The sequence below is a fragment of the Mobula hypostoma genome, chromosome 6 (genome assembly GCF_963921235.1).
Source record: "Mobula hypostoma chromosome 6, sMobHyp1.1, whole genome shotgun sequence".
Lineage (NCBI taxonomy): Eukaryota > Metazoa > Chordata > Chondrichthyes > Myliobatiformes > Myliobatidae > Mobula > Mobula hypostoma.
The window spans coordinates 154,823,768-154,846,037 of NC_086102.1; positions in this window are offsets into that span (position 1 = coordinate 154,823,768).

Genomic DNA, 22,270 nt, shown 5'->3' on the forward strand with positions numbered 1-22,270 from the left:
TCTTTCCCATGGTGGGGGAGTCTAGGACAAGAGGGCACAGCCTCAGGATGGAGAAGCACCCTTTCAAAACAGAGATGCGGAGAAATTTCTTAAACCAAAGGGTGGTGAATTTGTGGAATTTGTTGCCACATGTAGCTGTGGAGGCAGGTCATTGGATGTATTTAAGGCAAGATTGATAGGTTCTTGATAGGACACGGCATCAAAGGTTACAGGGAGAAGACCGGAAACTGGGGTTGAGGAGGAGATAGAAAAAGAAGGATCAACCATGATTGAATGTCGGAGCAGACTCGATGAGTCAGATGGCCTAATTCTGCCCCTATGTCTTATGGTCTTATGGAATCGACCTGTCCCTTGCCTCTGGTCCTATATCCTGCCTTTTCAGTCTATCTGGAGCAGCGCTAAAGATTGTCCAAACCTGGGTCCTCCCCCTCATTAGGACCCAGGCCTTGTTCTGGGTCTGTACCCCACTGCTCAGCCCAAGGCTGTTCTCGATTTTTCCAAATTGGCTCAGTGCTTAGATTGATCCAACCTCGCTCCCAGTTTAGGTGTTCGGGCCCCGAAACTCCTCAACATTGACTCCTCATCGATTCGCTCACTCCAACTCCATCTCTGACTCTGACACCATCTCGACCATGCGTCGACCTCCCTTCTCCTCGAACAAGCCACGCTTCGACTTTGCATCGCTCCAGCACTGCTCAACCCTTGAGCCAGCCTCACCTTCATTCACCTTTTCATTGTTTGCGGTGATAGTTTACCAGAATTTACCACAGAAGAAGTGTTATTCATAAAGTACTTAGTTGTATTTCTTCCCTTATTAACCACCAGAAAGCTGCCTCCCGACTTCAGCATCTCTATCTTAAACCAGAAAGCACAGAGGAACATCTGGAGAAATTTCTGAAACGCCAGTTCACTGCTGTTGTTACTATGTGGTTGGGAATCTTTCGGAGGGTAGGCCTCAAAGTCCCTGGCTTTGCCTGCTGTTGGTGACCGAGGTTGAGGTCGAATCGTTCGGACAGAGGTGGCGCTCAGTACTCGGTGTCGGAGAGCTGATCAGAGCTCGAAGTTTTCGGATGACTCAGAGTCGGACTGTGGTCGGCATGGCAGGAAGAGTTTTTCTTCCTTCTCCCGTCTGCGTGAGATGTGGGACATTTGAGAGACTTTGAACTTTTACTGTGCTCTTGGACTTCTTCAGCAAGTTATGATATTGTTGCACTGTTGTAACTATATGTTATAATTATGTGATATTGTTGGTTTTTTCAGTCTTGGTCTGTTCTGGTTTTGTTGGTTTTTTCAGTCTTGGTCTGTTCTGTGTTTTGTGATATCACACCGGAGGAAATATTGTATCATTTCTTAATGCATGCATTACTAAATGACAATAAAAGAGGACTACGTGTCTTCATAATCTAAAAATTAATGTCCCAAGCAGCATATTTTTCATTTGTGTAGCACTCAAGGAAACCCATTCTGTCACAGGAAAACCTAGCAAATTCAGAAAAGAATTCAGCTTCCTGGAGCTCACAGATCTCTTGTGGCGGACATTTAATTTGCATTTAGGTCTGAAAGGAGGAAAAGAGTTTGCAGTAAAGCAGCGTCCATTATCAAGGACTCCTACCATCTAAGGCCATGCTCTTTTCTCACTGCTGCCATCAGGAAGGAGGAACAGGATATTCAGGACCCACACCACCAAGTTCAGGAAGAGTTTTTACCCCTCATCCATCAGGCTCTTGAACTACAATAGAGGGGCTAACTTCATTCAACTTCTCACAGCCCAACGCTAATCACACAATCTATGAAGTTGCTTTTAAACACTCTTCAACTGACAGTCTCAATATTGGTTGCTTATTTATTATTATTATTGCAATTTTCTTTTTGTATTTGAGAGTTTGTTGTCTTTTGCACACTGGTTTTTGTCCATCTTTGTTGTGTGTGATTTTTCATTGATTCTATTGTATTTACTTTGAATGTCTGCAAGAAAATGACATATATGTACTCTGATAATAAATTTTCTTTGAACATTGATTTTCAGTTCCGGGCTTTATTTGAATTCCTTCACCACTGCTATTAAAATCCACATTGATTTCCTGTCAGAGGACTCTTGAAAAGTCAAGAGAATTTTATACATTTTTTTAATTAGAGACTAACTGGACGACAGCAAAAAAACACAATTCAGCCTTCATTTCAACATCATTCAGTACTTCCAATGTGGGTCTAAACAAGCAGCTTGAATTATATGTACAACCAGAAGTATTTGTAAAAAAGTCAACACGAGGTATATACAATCATAAGAATTTAAATGAATTAGTTATTTGAATTGCAGCCTGAGCTACCAATGACATCATTCACACATTTAAAACAAATGCTAATTATTTACGACAGACCTACCAGCTTGTGTTACTTACATTATATTGCTATATAAGGTTCTGTCACTTGAACTATACTGGAAAAGAGAATGGGTGAAAAATGTCAGGTTAATATGTACTGTCATTAACTTTTGGAGTTTTCTGCTTTCATTGGTAGGAAGGCAACACAATTATGATGTGTAGAATTAAATCAATGTTTCATATGTACTAGTATTGGTATTTGTATGTTATTATCACATATAGCAAGATACATTCAAAAGCATGTCTTGCATACTGCTTATACAGATCAGATCATTACAAAGTGCATTGAGCTAGAATAAGGTAAAACAGCAATGCAGAATAATCTATAAAGACTACCAATATTGTGCAGTACAGGGAAACGATAAAGTGCAAGATCATAACAAGAAATATTATGAGGCCAAGAGTACATCTTATTGTATAAGAGGTCTGTTCAAGAGTTTGATAGCTGTGGGACTGAAGCTATCCTTGAGCCGGGTGATATGTGCTTTCATGTTTTTCTATCTTCTGCCCAATTGGAGAGGGCAGAAGAGAGAATGCCCAGGATGGCTGGGGTCTTTGATTATGCTGGCTGCTTTACTGAGGCAGCAAGATATACTGTATTGGCAGAGTCCATAGAGGGGAGGCTGGTTCCTTTGAAGTGCTGAGCTGTGTCCACAACTCTCTGCAGTTTCTTGCGGTCATGTGTAGAGTAGCTGCCATACTAAGCTGTAAAACATCCAGATAGAAGGCTTTCTATGGTGCATCAATAAAAATTGGTACAAATCAACAGGCACATGCCAAATTTCTGTAGTCTCCTGAGAACGATGGCATCATCATGGTTGGTCTTCACACCTAGGAACATGAAGCTGTCCACTCTACCAACCTCAACACTGCTGATATAGACAAGAGCATGTGCATTGCTCCCATCTCTGGTCAATGACCAGTTCTTTTGTTTTGTTGACATTGAGAGAAAGGCTATTGTCATGATACCATGTCACTAAACTCTCCATCTCATTCCTGTACTCTGACTCTTCATTATTTGAGATGTGACCCATTATAGGGGTATCATCTGCAAACCTGTAGATGGCGTTAGAGCAGAATATGGCCATGCAGTCATGATTTACAGAGGCTGGAGCCGAGGGCTGAGGATACAGCCTTCTGAGGTACCAGTATTTAGAATAAATATTGTGGAGCTGCTGCTGCCCATCATTACTGATTGTGGACTGATGGCCAGCAAATCAAAGATCCAGCTGCAGAGGCAGGCATCAACTCTCAGGGTCTGGAGTTTGGAAAAGAGTTTGCTTTGAATAATAGTATTGAAGGCTGAACTGTAGTCAATGACCAATAGTCTGATATTAGTGCCTTTACTGTCTAGATGCTCCAGAGATGAGTGTAGCATCAGGGAGATGGCATCTACTGTAAATCTGTTTCAGGCGGAGACAAATTGCAATAGGTTGAGGTTGTATGGAAAGCTGGAGTTGGTGAATGTCAAAGTCAGCTTCTCAAAACACTTCATTGTGGTAGATGTTATGAGCATCTGGGCAGTAGTTATTAAGTAGTTATTTTGTCTTTCTTGGGTACCAGGCTAATAGTGGTCTTCTTAAAGCATCAGGGTATCATAGCCTGAAGCAGGGAGAGATGGAGAAAATGCATTTCATGCTACGTGAATATAGAAGTACTGGAACATGGTTTTAACAGGAAAACCTATCCTTGTGCTTCTAGAAAACTTCAAAAACATGAACTGAAATCTACCAATTAGTAACTGAATATTTTGTGTTTAATTTCTTCTTTGTTCACATAAAAACATAGAAAACCTACAGCACAATACAGGCCCTTCGGCCCACAAAGCTGTGCCGAACATGTCCTTACCTTAGAACTACCTAGGCTTACCCATGGCCCTCTATTTTTCTAAGCTCCATGTATCCATCCAGGAGTCTCTTAAAAGACCCTATCGTTTCCGCCTCCACCGCCGCCGCCAGCAGCCAATTCCACACACTCACCACTCTCTGCGTAAAAAACTTACCCCTGACATCTCCACTGTACCTACTTCCAAGCACCTTAAAACTATGCCCTCTCATGCTGGCCATTTCAGCCCGGGGAAAAAGCCTCTGACTATCCACATGATCATTGTCTCTCATCATCTTGTACATCTCTATCAGGTCACCTCTCATCCTCCGTCGTTCCAAGAAGAAAAGGCTGAGTTCACTCAACCTATTCTCATAAGGCATGCTCCCCAGTCCAGGCAATATCCTTGCAAATCTCCTCTTCACCTTTCCTATGGTTTCCACGTCCTTCCTGTAGTGAGGTGACCAGAATTGAGCACAGTACTCTAAGTGGGGTCTGACTAGGGTCCTATATAGCTGCAACATTACCTCTCGGCTCTTAAACTCAATCCCATGATAGATGAAGGCCAATGCACCGTATGCCTTCTTAATCACAGAGTCAACCTGCGTAGCAGCTTTGAGTGTCCTATGGACTTGGACCCCAAGATCCCTCTGATCTTCCACACTGCCAAGAGTCTTACCATTAATACTATAGTCTGCCGTCATATTTGACCTACCAAAGTGAACCACCTCACACTTAGCTGGGTTGAACTCCCAAAACTTACCAAAAACTCCACCTTCTCCAAAAATTAATGAATCTGACAATTTTCCAATTAGCTGAATTCTTGAGGTGCAGGTAGAATAGAAGATGTTTGTGCTTTATGATAACTAGTAAATAGGAAAACCAATGCAGTCACAATGAGCAATACAGCTACTTTCACAGTCACCTTTCACTGTTACCAACCATATATTGAAGGATTTACTAAATATTGTATCATTTTTATTCGCCTCTTAAAATAAATACATTGCCTTTTCTCATCACACATTTTATTTGTTCTTTTAGACCTCTATCAAATGTCATCTAAATATTGCTACAAGGCAGTGAGTCTTCTCGCAATCACAACCAATCTTCTGATGCCTACCCCATGTGAACTTTCTTAGTAAGACAGATCTTCACTGACTGACAAAGCCCAGCAAATGGCACAGCCTCTCCACTTACTTAAAAGCAAGTCCTGCATCATAAATTGTTTTAACATTGTCTCACTCATCAATATTTGAAAACCATTCATCTGTTCTTGCTTTTAAAACTACTTAAGAAAACATTTGGAAAAAATAAATACTAGAAAGCACAAAAAAAAGCGTTAAAATTGACTCAATTAAAGGAGTTGAGAAGGAGAACTATAAGAGAAGAGGAGAGGGGTGAAAGACTGTTGGAACCAGATGGGCATGGTGGTAACCTGCAGCTGCAGTGTGTCGATGGAACCAGGAGGTGTCAGAACAGGCGTAGGAGGATCACTGGGATGTTAGAATCTGACTTGGGGAAGCATAACCAGTACAAACTGGAGAAGTCACACCAGGGCAGGGTTGTGAACTGTATTCTAGCTAGATGGGAAAAGGGTTGAGGGGATGGGAAAGAGGAGGGGTGGTGGTGTTTGATGGTGTCATCTGTGAGTGTATAAAATCCAATAACCCTAACATCAGCACAAGAAGTTATATGGCATGGAAATAGCCCTTCGGCCATTACGCCAGGTCCTCAGGCTTCCTCTCACAGGTTAGTTGGTCATTGTAACTTGTCCTGTGATTGGGTTAGGTTTACGGCAACCTGGCTCAAAGAGCCGGAAGGGCCTACTCCATGCAGTATTGCTAAATAAAATAAAATGATAATGCCAGCTTTTTGTCAATTTGAGTATATTAATCCTATTTTTCCTGCATTAGGTTCATGTCCCTCCAATCCTTGCATATTCACTCTTAAATGTCCTATGACTATGACTCTTAAATGTAGCAATTGTGCCTGATTCTACCATCTCCTCTACCATTTCTGCAAATCAACTATGCTCTTTGTTAAAAAAAATCCGTCCAAACCCCTTTAAAATTCCCACCTTTCACCTTAAAACCATACCCTCATGTTTTTGAAACACCTACCTCAAGAAAAAAATTCTTACTATCTACACTATCTCTAGCTCTCATAATTTTACTTTGCTCTGTCAGACAAACCCTCACCTCTTTGCTGCAGGGTACAAGGCCAGTCAATCCAATCTCTCCCCATGACTAAAGACCTTCAATCAAGATAAAATCCTGGTGAATCTTCTGTGCACTCTTCCCAGTACAATCTTATCCTTCCTATGATGTGGTTACCAGAACTGCACATAATAATCCAAGTGCGGCCTAACCAGTGTTTTGTAAAGTTGCGATATTATGTCCCAAATTTGGAAGGTAAGTCTGCCATATGTCTTCTTCACCAACCTATTCAACTATGAACTTTGATTCCTAGTTCTCGCTGTTGAGCAACATTGCTTAGTGCACTACCATTTACTGTATATGTCCTACTTTACTGAATTTCCCAAAAGACATTACCTGCCATTTCTCAGGATTAACGTCCATAACACCACAAAGTCAGGAGACACAGGAGCCATGAATTCCCCAGATTCACCAACCACTGGCTAAAGAAATTCCTCCTGATCGCTATTTCAAATGGACTTCCCTCTATACCGAAGCTGTGCCGTCTGGTTCAAGACTCCCCCGCTATAGGAAATATCCTCTCCACATCCACTCTATCTAAGCCTTTCATTATTCGACAGGTTTCAGTAAGATCATTCTCGTTCTCCTAAACTCCAGCAGTACAGTAGCATAGTGGTTAGCACAATGCTTTACAGTACAGGTGACTGGGGTTCAATTCCTGCCACTGCCTGTGAGGAATTTTTTTTTTGTTCTCTCCGTGACCCATGTGGATCTCCTCCGGGTGCTCCAGTTTCCTCCCACAGTCCAAATATGTACCGGCTGGTAAGTTAATTGGTCATTCTAAGCCATCCAGTAATTAGGCTAGGAGGATTAAATCGGGCATTGCTGGGCAGTGCGGCTCAAAGGGCGGGAAAGGCCTATTCTGTGTGGTACGTCAATAAAATAAATTACAACCTCCGCAGCATTATTTTCCAGCAGTCATGCCTCTTTTTTACGTTATCCAAAAAAAACACTTCTGGTATCCTTTTATATTATTGGCTTGCTTACCTTAATGCTTCATCTCTTCCCACTTTATGACTTTTTAGTTGTCTTTAATTGGTTTTTAAAAGCTTCCCAATCCTCTAACTTTCCATTATTTTTTGCTACATTATATGCGCTATCTTTTGCTTTTATGCTATCTTTGACTTCCCTTGTCAGCCACCATTGTGTCATTAGAATACTTGTTCACCTTTAGGATGTACGTATCCTGTGTCTTCTGAACTGCTCCCAGAAATTCCAGCTATTGTTGTTCTGCTGTCATTCCTTTTAGTGTCCCTTTCCAATCAACTTTGGCCAGCTCCTCACTCTTGCCTCTGCAACTCCTTTTATTCCACTGTAATACTGATACATCTGTCTTTAGCTTCTCCCTCTCAAACTGCACGATAAATTCTATTATAATTCTATCATATTATGATCACTGCCTCTGAATGGTTCCTTTACCTTTAGTCATAGTAGTCATAGTCATAGTCATACTTCATTGATCCCGAGGGAAATTGGTTTTTGTTACAGTTGCACCAACCAAGAATGGAGTATAAATAAAGCAATATTAATCCATAAATAATTAGATAGTAATATGTAAATGCCAGGAAATAAGTCCAGGACCAGCCTATTGGCTCAGTGTGTCTGACCCTTCAAGGGAGGAGTTGTAAAGTTTGATGGCCACAGGCAGGAATGACTTCCTATGATGCTCTGTGCTGCATCTGGGTGGAATGAGTCTCTGGCTGAATGTACTCCTGTGCCCACTCCGTACATTATGTAGTGGATGGGAGACATTGTCCAAGATGGCATGCAACTTGCACAGCATCCTCTTTTCAGACACCACCGCCAGAGAGTCAGAGAGCTCCCTAATTAAATTTGGTTCATTACATAGCACCCAAACCGGAACTGCCTTTCCTCTCAGCCACAAGGCACTTTAAAAAGCCATCTCGTAAGCGTTCTACAAATTCCATCTCCTGGATTCCAGCAAAAACCTGATTTTTCCAATCTACCTGTAAGTTGAAATCCCCCATGACTATCGTAATATTGCCCCTTTTACATGCCTTTTCTATCTCCCGTTGCAATTTGTACCCCATATCGGGGGTGCTGTATGGAGGAAGGCAAGGAAGTGAAGATGTGCAGGAGCATTTTGGGCAAGGGGGCACATGTTATATGGGATTCTCTTCTGATGGATTGTGATGTTAAGAATCCATGCTATCTGCTTGGGGACCATTCAAGAGTCATATAACAGCAGGGTAAAAACTGTCTTTGATGCTTGTGGTACAGTATGTACTTTCAGCCGTTGTATCTTCTGCCCGATGGGAAGGGAAAGAAGAGGGAATGTCTGGGTCTTTGTTATGCTGGCTGCTGTACCAATGCAGTAAGAAGCACAGACAGAGGCCATGGAGGGGAGGCTGGTTTCAGTGATGTGCTGAGCTGTGTCCATAATTCCCTGCAGTTTCTTGTGTGTTTGTGTTGGTCACAAACAATTTCTGAGGTAGGTATAAAAAGAGATAAATTAGAGTAAGTAATCTTCTGGTCATAAATGGGAGTCAATCTTCAGTGTATTAAAATGTAAATGGCAAGCAGAAATCAGTTTGAAGTTAAAACAAGTATTGTCAATACAGCAGCTTTGCAAACTCGCTCTGTGTAGAGCCTCGGACCTGTTGGGTTATACCACAAGGCCAGCTGCTCAAGACAATGGGTAATTTAAGCTGGCTCGTTTCAAAGCAGACAAGCTGACTAAATTGAGTGGTTCAAAGACCAGGTCATATTGCTCACCAATAACTGATCTATTAACGCTGGAAAGTTTATGTACTCAGATAAATTAGCTTGACAGCATTGGTTATGCAAATCTGGGACCTATGTCTCCAAAATGATTTAGACCTTTTGTGTAAAAGGGTATCTGAAGAAATGTCATACGTGAGTGAAGTCACCTGAATGGCATAGAAGCAGTATGTATTTAGAGAGCAGTTCAGGCTTATTAGGAATGGGGTAAGAGACATCAAGAGGGCATGAAAGAAACACAAGGTGAACTAGAATCCATTCCTCTGCCTTTGATTTCTGCGATGGATGATTCATTCGTCTGCATTGATTGTATGTTTTTTTTTAGTTTAGAGAACTTGTACCTGTGTGTCCTCCCCCCTTTTAGAAATCCTTTAGAAATGCTTTATGTTTTAGAAATTGTTTGTAATTTCAAAGTGTTTAAGATAGAATAGAAATCCTCTGTTTGAGTTTTAAATGTGCTTTGAGAATGTTGTTTGGATTTAAATGTGTATCTCTGTAAGATCAATGAACTGTTTAAACTATTTTGTTAGCTGGAAGTACCTTCTCCTTGGTAGGGAGGGAGGACACACTGGTCGGATAGTGGGCATTTGTAGGTAAATGCACAATGGAGGGTAAACAGGGGAGTGATAGAGTTTTTGACAATTGGGTTGTTACAATATAATTTCCTATTAGTTGGAGTACCTGTAGCTATTTATATCCGATAGAGTTTAATGTCTTTGTTTCAGTTCAGAACTTCACAGTCATCAAACCCAATACCATCTATCACACAATGAGACCTGAAGTTCTCATGCACTAGTCACTGAAAGCAAGCTTTCAAAGTTCAAAGTTCAATGTTAACTTATTGTTGAAGTATTATACGTACTTGTCAGAAGATATACAACCCTGAGATTCATTGTCTTGCAGGCACACACAATAAATCTGTAGAAACATAACCATAACAGAATCAGTGAAAGATTTCATCAACTTGGGCGTTCAACTGGTGTGCAAAAGACAACAAACTGTGCAAATACAAAATGAAAGAAATAATGGTAAAAATAAATAGGGAATCAATATCTTGATGGCAGCAGTGAGAAGAGAGCATGATCTGGGTGGTGGGGGACCCTAATGATGGACTCCTCTTTCCCGCAACAGCGTTTCGCATAGCTGTGCTCAGTGTGGTGGGGGGGGCGTCTTTAACCGTGATGGACTGGGTCATATCCGCTACTTTTAGTAGGATTTTCCATTCAAGGGCTTTGGTGTTTCCATACCAGGCTGTGATGCTTTCACGTGCATCAGGCTGTTGAAAGGCAACTGCTAATGACAGTCTTCATTACAATAGCAAGCATGATTTGTTCAGTTATACAGGGATAAGTGAAACCCCATATGGAATATTATGTGAACATTTAGTTGTCTTTTCTGAAGAAGAATATTCTTGCCATGGAGAGACTGTGACAAAGCTTTTAACTGACATTTCGATGACAAACTCCACCATCTTCATCTGGGATGATGCTTTTGCATGTCCATTCTGGTGGTATGAATGTCCATCCCATCATCCCATCCTTCTGATTGGTTAGTCCTCAACCAATCAGGTTTCCATTGTCCCACCTTGTTTACACCTGCGATGGCAGGAATTATTTATTTATTTAGAAACACAGTGAGATAACAGGCTCTTTCACTCCACAGGTCTGCAATATCTAATTATACCCATGAGACCAATTAACCTACTGACCTGTACACCTTTGGAAACCCGAACTGCTGGAGGAAACCTATGTGTTCATAGGGAGAATGTACAAATTCCTTACAGCCAGCGGTGGAATTGAACCTGGGTCTCTGGCACTGTACTAGTATCAGCTAACTACTATGTTACCATGCCATGCGCGGAGAACTTGAAACAGTTAGGCCTTTAGCATAGAAGAATGAGGGGAACTCTCATAGAAACCTACAAAATTCTAAAAGTCCCGGAGAAACTATATACAGGGTGAATATTCCCAGTGGCTGAATTGTCCAGAACCAGGAATCATATCCTCAGGATATGGAGTATGCCATTTATTACAGAGACTAGGAGAACTTTCTTCACTTTGAAAGACTGTAGTGCTTTCCTGGTGTATATGATGCATAAACTCTCGGGCTTCCAGCAAGGTCTAGATGTTGATTTCAAAGGATGTTTCAATGACAAACTCTGCCATCTTCCTCAGGGATGATGCCAAGACATACCTAGTCCAGTGGTATATACACGCAACTCCTGTCATCCGTCCCTCCTGATTGGTTAGTCCTCAACCAATCAGGTTTTTGCTGTCCCACCTTGCTTAAAATCGGATTCCAGTTCTTACTTCGTCTTTGTGGAAATTCGTATTCTCTAGTCTTATTTCAATGGCTTCCTTTTTTAGGTGGACTTAAAAGCCATTTCTGAAAGACTACAACTACCACTAAGACTAGGAAATAAGAATTTCAACAAAGATGAAGGTTTCGCTCGAAGTAAGAACGATTAAGTATAATTATAAACAAGGTGAGACAGCAGAAACCTGATTGGTTGAAGACTAACCAATCAGGATGGACATTCATACCACCAGAATGGACATTCGAAGCATCATCCCAGATGCAGATGGTGGAGTTTGTCATCGAAATGTCAGTTAAAATTGACACCTGGACCCGGCTGAAAGCCTGCGAAGAGTTTATGCATGATGAATGTGAGTTTTTAAATATATTAAACATTCAGTAAGGGGTATTCTTCCATTAAGATGGCAGTGCAGTTGGGCACAATGGCTTCTACTAGGCCAACCAAAAGTTTTATTGTCTTTTTTAAATGTATTTTTTAATGATTGAAAGACCTTGCTCAGCATTAAGAACTGAAAGGACTGCAGGACTACCCTGTCAGCAAGTTGCATGTTGGGGGAGAAACTGAAGGATCTGAGCTTGGTGCAGATCGTGCTGCGGCCTATTTCGGAAAGTTGGAGTCAGTGCACAAAGCAGGTGCGCAGTCCAACAGTGAGTGATCATTTTGGTTGCTTTTCTTGTGATTGTAGGACCCCGTTGGCCATCGTTACCGTGAAATGTTGCAAGTCTGATTCACTGATTTGTTGGCAAATGGCAGGGGTGGATGGCAAGGGAACTGTGTGACCTTGATTGTGGCAAAGACCAGGCCTCAATTTGTGGTGTTGCCTGTTTGTGGCTGCCGAAGGGGGAGGTGTTAGATTTGATGCACTCCACCGAAGTGTTGGGAGCAGTGTGGCATGGTTTACATGTTGGAATCAATGCTGCTCTCCGGTGTTTGATTGCAGACTGCTGCAACATTCATGGACTTAGGGAATTGGACTATATTTTTTTGTGTGATCATATTTTACTTCTGTCTTATATGTGCTATATGTGTGTTGAGCTGTGTCTGACTGCTGGTACTGTGTTTTGCACCTTGACCCACAGTAACGCTGCTTCGTTTGGCTGTACTCATGGGTAATTATGTACAGTTGAATGACAATTAGATTTGAGCTTGAACTTGAGATAGATATATTTCCTAATGGGAAAGGGGTCAAGTGACAAGGAGAGCAAGTTGGAACAGGGTCCTATGACAAATGATTGAATATGACTGTGTTCAATGGTGGAACAGACTTGATACACTAAGTGGTCTAATCCTCCTGCTACTTCTATCTTACCCTGAGCTCACATGAATTTTCTATTTCTCTAATTATCATCTTTTATCATCAGTAATTTGGAGCAAATTCAACAGTGAATTCTACAACCTTTCTCACAAAATATTGTTTTACTTTTATTCATCATGCTTTTTGCTGTTTGCACTATTTGTTCTTTTTTATTGCTTGTTGGGTGTTTGATGTTTTCTTTGACTGGATTCCATGGTGTTTCTTTGTTTCATGGCTGTCTGTGGGAAGATGAATCTCAGGTTGTAAACTGAATGTGTCCTTTGATAATAAGTGTACTTTAAATCAATGAATAATTTATTCCATATTGAGTAAAGTGTATAAACAGCCAAAAATATAGCTTCTATCCTAATAGATGAAACACGATGCCTGGCATTTCACATACAACAGGAAGAAAATACTAGACAGTTTATTCAGCACTTCCATTGGGCAATGAATTTCCTTACACAAGTAGTCAGTCCCCACGCAAGGTGGAGCAAATGGAACAGCTCTTGGAAAATACCAACAAAGGGATCCTGATCTTCGAGCTAACGAGATTACCACAAAGATTCAAGTATAAACTTCCATGGCAAGGAGCCTGCAAATACCTTGTAATTAGATGCTCACAGTGAAGACCTGTTGATGTACGTTAAAAGATGGAAAAGACAGAGTAATAAAGGGTCACAGAATGCATGCAAAGTGTGCAAATACAAAAAGAAAGAAATAGTAATAATTAATAAATAAGCAATAGATATCGAGAACATAAGATTAAGAGTCCTTGGGAGTTGAAGCTTCATCTGGGTGAAGCTAAACTGAAACAACGTTATGGTACCCAAACCAGCTCAATTATATGAGAATAGCTTTCCCCCCCTCCCCCCACCGACACATGCCCCTTCTACTTTTAGTAAGGACAACATGTAAATGGAATAGGAATCAATGGCTCAAAAGAAGAAAAACATGCTCAAATGTTGTTTCAGGGTAATTTCATAACATTGAGAATTAAATACTTTGAGTGTTATCATGCATGGACTGGATTCACTGAATGGTGCCATGCCAAAACTGTTACTCAAAAAGTACCTCATAGATAAAGGTTTTTGATACTCACCTCCCACAACTCCATCCTTCCATATGTGTGTGTGTAATGAAATCTCAAATTATGCCACCATGTAAAAAAAACTGAAGGATTAAAATGAGAAGCAAGTATGAATGCTGATGGACAGTGCTTACCCTGTTGTATACAGTATGCGAGAATTACATAGAATTGGCTCTTAGTTTTAAATTCTATTCACAAGCTTCACCATCTCTCAACATAGGTACAAAGTGCTTGTACTGATCTTAAATACAGAACCAGTGCTCTTCCTTGTCATTAAAAGCAGCACCAATATCTCACATCCTCACATTACAGTAAAAATTTATGTAAATCATTAAGTTCATGATTCCTATTTCTGCACAGAATATTGAGGAAAAATATTCCAGCAGTATTTTGGCCACAAGCATTTTGCAATACAGGATACAATAGGTCACCAGCACATGAGGTATTTTCTGAGTTAATAAACAAATCCTTTTCAGTTTCGCTGACTTAAGAAGCAGCTGTGCAAACACTCAAGCTGTTTTTCTAGAGGATGGGCAAGAGGTATAGTGAGAGAGACAGAGGGAGAAAAAGGAGAGAGAGAAAAAGAATGTATGTATATAAGTAACAGACGGTGTACTCCATCCGTTACTTATATATATTCTTTTTCTCTCTCTCTCTCTCTCCTTTTGCTCCCTCTGTCCCTCTCACTATACCCCTTGCCCATCCTCTGGGGTTTCTCCCCTCCCCCTTTACTTTCTCCCTAGGCCTCCTGTTCCATGATCCTCTGATATCCCTTTTGCCAATCACCTGTCCAGCTCTTGGCTCCATCCCTCCCCCTCCTGTCTTCTCCTATCATTTTAGATCTCCCCCTCCCCCTCCCACTTTCAGATCTCTTACTAGCTCTTCTTTCAGTTAGTCCTGACGAAGGGTCTTGGCCCGAAATGTCGACTGTACCTCTTCCTCGAGATGCTGCCTGGCCTGCTGCGTTCACCAGCAACTTCTATGTGTGTTGCTTGAAATTCCAGCATCTGCAGATTTCCTCGTGTATCTGTTTGTCTATTTCTATTCTCTCTTCCTGAAAGAGAGCTGTTCTCACCCCCAGATATTTCCCCTTAGATCCTAGTGTAACTTGACAGTTGTTTGCAGAATATCACAGAAACAGTCTTTTATTCCCCCTCCTTCCCCTTCTCCTATGGACCACTCGCCTCTCCTATCAGATTCCTTCTTCTCCAGTCCTTTATCTTTCCAACCCACATGGCTATACCTATGACCTTCCAGCTATCCTCCTTCTTCTCCCCCAACCTTTTCAGTCTGGCGTCCTCCCCTTTCCTTTTCAGTCTTGAACAAGGGCCTTGGACCGAAACACCAACTGTTCATTCATTTCCATAGATGTTGCCTGACCTGTTGAGTTCCTCCTGCATTTTATGTGTGTTGCTTTTATACATCCTCTGTTCATGCAACTGAATGCAATGAAGAACCAAGACTGGTTGCTGGTACATGTTGAGTCGACAAGCTGCAAAGCTCATTTTTCACCTGGTTTAAGATTTTCTGGAAGAGCTGTTTAATGTCAGCACGCACTTCATGTGGGCAATGTCTCTGTATTATCTGAAAGGAGGATCATTGGGATTTTATTAACTGCATCTAGCAAAAACAAAGACTATCACTGATTGTGGTTTTTTTGTTTGTCTTTTCAATAAACTTGGTGAATAAGTAGATTGCCATGACTGCTTTATCCAACACTGGCTTTCATCACTCTCACATGCTTCTTACTTTAATTCTTCAATTTATTTCACGTTTCATCTGCTATATATAAAACAGTGGTACAGGGCCAGGATTGTTCGCCAGGAACTTAATGCCCATAAATCACATAAAATAATGTTGGCTCACCTTTCTGCTGGCACCAGTGAAGCTGAACGGAGAATAAGAAAGTCAAAAAACACGGACATCACACCTTGTACTTTCCAGTATTCATCCATTTTCTTCCTTCCTATTCAAAATTGCACTATAAGTTATTAGCCTCATCAATATTCCACTCAATATGCCATACTGTCTGCAAATAAAAACATGGCTTAGATTCAAAGTTCAAAGTAAGTTTATTATCAAAGTACATCATATACAACCCTGAGATTCATTTACTTGGGGGGCATACACAGTAAATCCAATAACCATAATGAAAGACTTCACCCAACATGTGAGGGCATATTCTGGAGTTAGGATATATAGCAAATATTAATTTCAACAGCAACCAGGCTTCCGATTTGAATGTGGATTGCAGATTGCAGTTAAAACATAACTCAGAACAATGCTCTCTCTGAACCTGCAGACTGCTGATTGCAAATTCTTCTGATTGCAGACCAGGAAACATCTATTCACCAGAGATGCAATGGTGATTAATATTCAAACTAGGGCACCTGGAGTGTTGGTGTGAAGATTTTGGTGTTTGAAAATTATATTTAACTTAAACGAAGCATTGTCATTGAATGAATGATATCATTGTAAGCATTGAAGTTGTATTGATCTTAAGGTTATAAAAATGTGATGAGTTTAGGAGGTCTCCTCTTTCAACAATGTCTCCAGTATGAATCCTGCATGTTTGGCTGATTAAAGATTTCCATATCCACCAGGTTCAGTGTCTCACCGGTAACTTCATTCACAGTCATGCCACAACAAAGTGGACAATCAGTGTGCAAAAGACAACAACCTGTGCAAATGCAAAAGAAAATTAATAATAATAATAATAAATAAGTAAATAAGCAATAAATATCAAGAACATGAGATGAAGAGTCCTTGAAACTGAGTCCATAGGTTATGGGAACAGTTCAGAATGGGGCAAGTGAAGTTGAATGAGGTTGCCCTTTCTGCTTCAACAGCCTGATGGGTCAGGGGTAATAACTGTTTCTGAACCTGCTGGTCTGTGTCCTGAGGCCCCTGTACCTTCATCCTGATGGCAGCAGTGAGAAGAGAGCATGACCTGGGTTGTGGGGAATGCTACTTTCCTGCGACAACGCTCTGTTTAGATGTGCTCAATGGTTGGGAGGGTTTTACCCATGATGGACTGGGCCGCATCCACCATATTTTTCCGGTCAATATAGGCAGGCAGGCAGTCAATATATGTTCCACCTGTTTTTCACCAAATACCTATAGAAGTTTATCAAGGTTTTTGATGTCATGCCGAATCATTTCAAACTTCTAAGGAACCAGAAGCACTGCCGTGTTTTCTTCATAATTGCACTTGCATACTGGGTCCAGGACATGTCTTCCAAGATGATAACACGGATGAATTTAAAGTTGCTGACCCTTTCCATCTCTGATCCTCTGATGAGGATTGGCTGATGGTCCTCCAGTTTCCTCTTTGTGAAGTCAATAATCAGCTCCTTGGTCTTGCTGATACTTGGGAAAAGATTGTTGTTGTGGCACTACTCAGTCAGATTTTCAATCTGCCACCTATATGCTGATTCTTCACCACCATTGATTCGGCCTATGACAGTGGTGTCATCAGCAAGCTTGAATCTGGCATTGGTGATGTGCTTAGCCACTCAGTAGTAAGTGTAAAGTGAGTAGAGCAAGGGGGTTAAGCACACAGCCTTGTGGTGCACCTGTGCTGATGGAGATTGTGGAGGGGATGTTGTTGCCAATCCGAACTGACTGGGGTCTGAAGAGGAAATCGAGGATCCAATTACACAAGGTGGTACTGAGGCCAAGGCCTTGAAGATTACTGCTTAGTTTTGAAGGGATCGTATTATTTAATTCTGAGCTGTAGTCAAGAAAGAGCTTCCTGATGTATGCATTTTTGCTGTCCAGGTGTTCCAGGGTTGAGTAAAGAGCCAATGAAATGGCATTTGTTGTGGATCTGTTGTGCCAGTAGGCAAATTGGAGTGGGGGAGGCAGGAGTTGATATGTTTCATCACCAACCTCTCAAACACTCCATCACTGTGGGCGTAAGTGCTACTGGACAATAGTCATTGAGATAGGTCACCATGATTTTCTTAGGCACCAGTATAATTGAAGCAGGTTGGTACCTCAGACTGCTGAACTGAGAGATTCAGGTTCTCATTGAACACTGCAGCCAGTTGATCAGCACGGGCCTTCAGTGCTCGGCCAGGTACCCCATCTGGGCCAGATGCTTTCCATGGGTTCAATCTCCTGAAAGATGCTCTTACGTCAGCCACAGAGATTGAAATCACGGGGTCATTGGGAGCTGTGGGTGTTCATAATGGTTCCTCCATTCTTTGACGGCCAAAGCAAACATAGAAGGCATTGAGCTCATCTGGAAGTGAAGCCTTGTTGTCACCTATGTCACTTGATTTCACTTTGTAAGGTGTGATAGCATTCAAACCCTGCCACAGCTGTCAAGCACCCTTCATTTTTCAGGTTTAGTTTGGAATTGTCACTTTGCGCTTGAAATGGCTTTCTGGAGATTGTACCTGGACCTCCTGTAACTTTCTTGGTTGCCAGACTTGAATGCCTTTGATCTGGCTCTCAGCAGATTGCAGATCTCATGGTTCATTCAGGGCTTCTGATTGGGGAAGATTCTGAATGATTTTGTGGGTTCATCCATAATTTATTTCATATGAAATGTACACTTAATTATCTAATATGTAACTTTCTTCCAAGCTTCTGTGATATCAAGGAGGTATATTCTGACAAAGCTACGGCCAGAACCATCTCCCTTTTCATACAGCACACTGACACTTTACCAACCAGATAAAGAGCCTCTTTGGAAACCAGTTGATCAGCACAGGTTAACTGTTTATTCTTCTCCATAGATGCTGCCTGACTTGCTGCATTGCCCCAGCATTTTGTGTGTGTTTTATAATATTTCCAGCATCAGCAGAATCTTTTGTGTTTTGACATTACTGTATTGAGCTAGTGCTTCATTATCAGTGGTGCCGCAGATTTTAGATGAAATACTAAAGTCTTTTGGGTCAACATAAGATATCTCAGGACATAAAGAAATGGAAAAATACACTTATTAAGCACTTTATCAGGTACCCGCCCATCCACTTCAAGGTTCGATGTGTTGTGCATTCAGAGGTGCTCTTCTGCACGCCATTGTTGTAAAGTGTAGCTATTTGAGTTACTATCACCTTCCTGTCAGTTTGAAATAGGCTATTCTCCTCCGGCCTCCCTAATTAGCAAGGCATTTTCACCCACAGAATTGCCCCTCGCTGTATGTCTTTTTTTCTTTTCGCACCATTCTCTGTAAATTCTAGAGCAGGGTTTCCCAAACTTTTTTGATGCCATCAACCAATACCATTAAATGGGGAATCCATGGAATCCAGGTGGGGATCTCATACTCTAGAGATTGTTGTGTGTGGAAATCCCAGGAGATCAGTACTTTCTGAGATACTCAAACCACCCCATCTGGCACTAACACTCATTCCACAGTCAAAGTTACTTAGATTAAATTTCTTCCCCTTTCTAATGTTTGGTTTCAATAACTGAACCTCTTGATCATGACTGCATGCTTTTATCCATTGAGTTGCTGGCACATAATTGGCTGATTAGATATTTGTATCAACGAGCAGGTGTACACATGTACCTAATAAAATGGCCACTGAGTATCTGTGTCACTATTCTTGTCATTATTGCAATGTAGCAATCTCTGTCAGAAAGTGTGCAATGTGCCTATATCGTCCACATGCACTGCTTGGAATCAAAACAGAAGAATAAACCTGTTTGATTACACATTGCTGAGTGACTCAGTCCAACACTGAGTTACACTGAGGACAGAGGAAGAGATTCAAGGATGTTCTCAAAGCTTTCTTGGAAAAAATTACAACATCCCAACTTATCCTGGGAATTTCCAGCTGATGACCACCAAAGATGGAGAAGGAGCATTTGGAACTGCACTGAGGATACCAAATCCATGTGTTGGGAGCACACAAAAGCTCAGCTTAAAGAGCAGAAAGAGCGAACCACTTCACAGACTGCCACTCTTTCCCCTACCGGACATCTCCTGCCAAATCAGTGGAAGAGTCTACAGATTATCCTCACTCACCTCAGTAGCCAAAGAACCAGACTGGAAACAAGTGACTGCCTATAATGAAGAAGAGTAGTATGCAAAATGTCTGCTTGGGCTTGCTTTCAACGCCGATGCTCACCTATACAATTTGAAAAAAAAGATCTCCCAAAGAACAATTTTGCTCCTTCAGTTCACATAGACAAAAGGTGTCATATTATGAATAGTATTGGTCAGATTGCAAAGTAAGTACTGTATTGCATATAGGTCTTGGTCTCCTTACCCAAGAAAGGATGCACTTCCAATAAAGGGAAGGCAGAAAAGATTCATTAGACTTGTTTCAAGGATGGTGAGTTTGTCATTTGAGAATAGTCGGACCAAACTGGTCCTGTACAATACAAGGTTTAGAAAATTTAAAGGAGACCTCAATGAAACTTACAAATTTCTCACAAACCTTGGCATATATTTTGATTGCAGCAATGAAGCTTCCCCTTGAAGAGGAATCCTTAAGACCATAAAGCATAGGAGCAGAATTAAGCCATTCAGTCCATCAAGTCTGCTGCACCATTCAATCATGGCTGATTTATTTTTCCCCTGAATCCCACTCTCCCGCCTTCTCCCTGTAACCTCTGATTCCTATACTAATCAGGAATCTATCAATCTCTGCCTTAAATATACCCAATGATTTTGTTTGTGACAATGAATTCCACAGATTCACTACTCTGTGGCTAAAGACATTCCTCTTCATCTCTGCTGTAAAGAGGTGTCTTTCTAATCCGAGGCTGTGCCCTCTGGCCTTGACTCTTCCATGAATGAAATATCATCTCCACATCCATTTTCTCTAGGCCTTTTAGGATTCAGTAGGTTTCAAGGAGATCCCTCCTCACTCTTCTAAATTCAAGCAAGTACAGGCCTAGAGCCACCAACTGCTTTAATTCCTGGGGCCATTCTCAAAAACATCCTCTGGAATCTCTCCAATGCCAGCATATTTTTTAGATATGGGGCCCAAAATTACAATTTGTGGGACGGTGGGGGGGTGGATCTCAATTAAACCTACCAAATAATGAAAGGCCTAGATAGAGTCAGCATGGAGAGGAAGTTTCCTATAATGGGGGACTCCAGGACCAGAGCGCAGCCTCAGGATACTAGGATGTCCCTTTATAATAGATACAAGGAGAAATTCCGTAAGCTAGAGGGTGGTGAATCTGTGAAATTCACTGCCACAGATGGTTGTGGAGGCCAAGTCATTGGGTATATTTAAAGTAGGGGATAATAGATTCTTGATTAGTAAGCCGTCAAAGATTATGGGAAGAAGGCAGAGGAATAGGTTTAAGAGAAATAGCAATTCAACCATGATGGAATGGCAGAACAAATTTGATGAGCTGAACGGCCCAATTCTGTGCCTATGTCTTATGGTCTTACAATACTTGATAAGCACAGGAGATTCTGCAAATGCTGAAAATGCAGAGAAACACACATAAAATGCTGGAGGAACTCAGCAGGTCAGGCAGCATCTATGGAGAAGAATAAACAGTTGACGTTCCAACTGAGTGGCTTCACTGGGACTCTATGTTTTGACTCCAAATTTTTACTGACTAAAAGTGAGTCACACGGAGCTCTAACTGGAAAATATAAGTCATTATTCACACAGAAAATGAGATAGAGAGATATAGCGATAAAGATAGAAATAGAGAGAGAGAGAGAGAGAGCGCTAGAGGTAGAGATAGAGAGATAGATAGAGATAGAGAGAGAGAGCGCTAGAGATAGAGATAGAGAGATAAAGAGATAGATAGAAAGAAAGAGAGAGAGAGAGAGAGAGAGAAAGAAAAAGTCAGGAAGCATCTGAATATAGTCTGTGTTTTTGCCTGTTCTTTCTTCTTGCCATTTGGCATGATTTGCTTGTTTCTTTATGCAATGGGGAGAGGTTCAGGGATTTGGTGTTCTTGCTGTTTGCACAATTTATTTTTCTGCTTAGGTGGGGGGGTGTTGATGTTCTTGTTGCCATTTGTGTGACTTTTTTTTCTCACGGGGGATTTGATGATCATGTTGCTGTTCTTTCTTGTTGCAGTTTGGCACGATTTGTTAGTTTTTTTGTGTAGTGGGGCTTTGGGGTTTGATATTGCCATTCACATGATTTCTGTTTGTATGCGTGTATATGTGTGGGGGGGCGTGGTTTGATGTTTTTCTTTTAATGACCTTCATAGTTTACTTTGTTTCGTAGCAATCTGGAGAAGAAGAATCTCAGAGTTGTATACAGCATACATACTTTGATAATAAATGAACTTTTGAACCTTAGAATAAACAGTTGATATTTGGCCCGTAGCTACCTGACCTGCTCAGTTCCTTAAGCACATTGTGTGTGTTGCTCTGGAATTCCAGCATCTGCAGAATCCGCAGAATCTCTTGTGTTTATGTTAGAAAGAGTCCAAGAAAATCCTAGGGAATCTCACTCTCCGGACTTACTG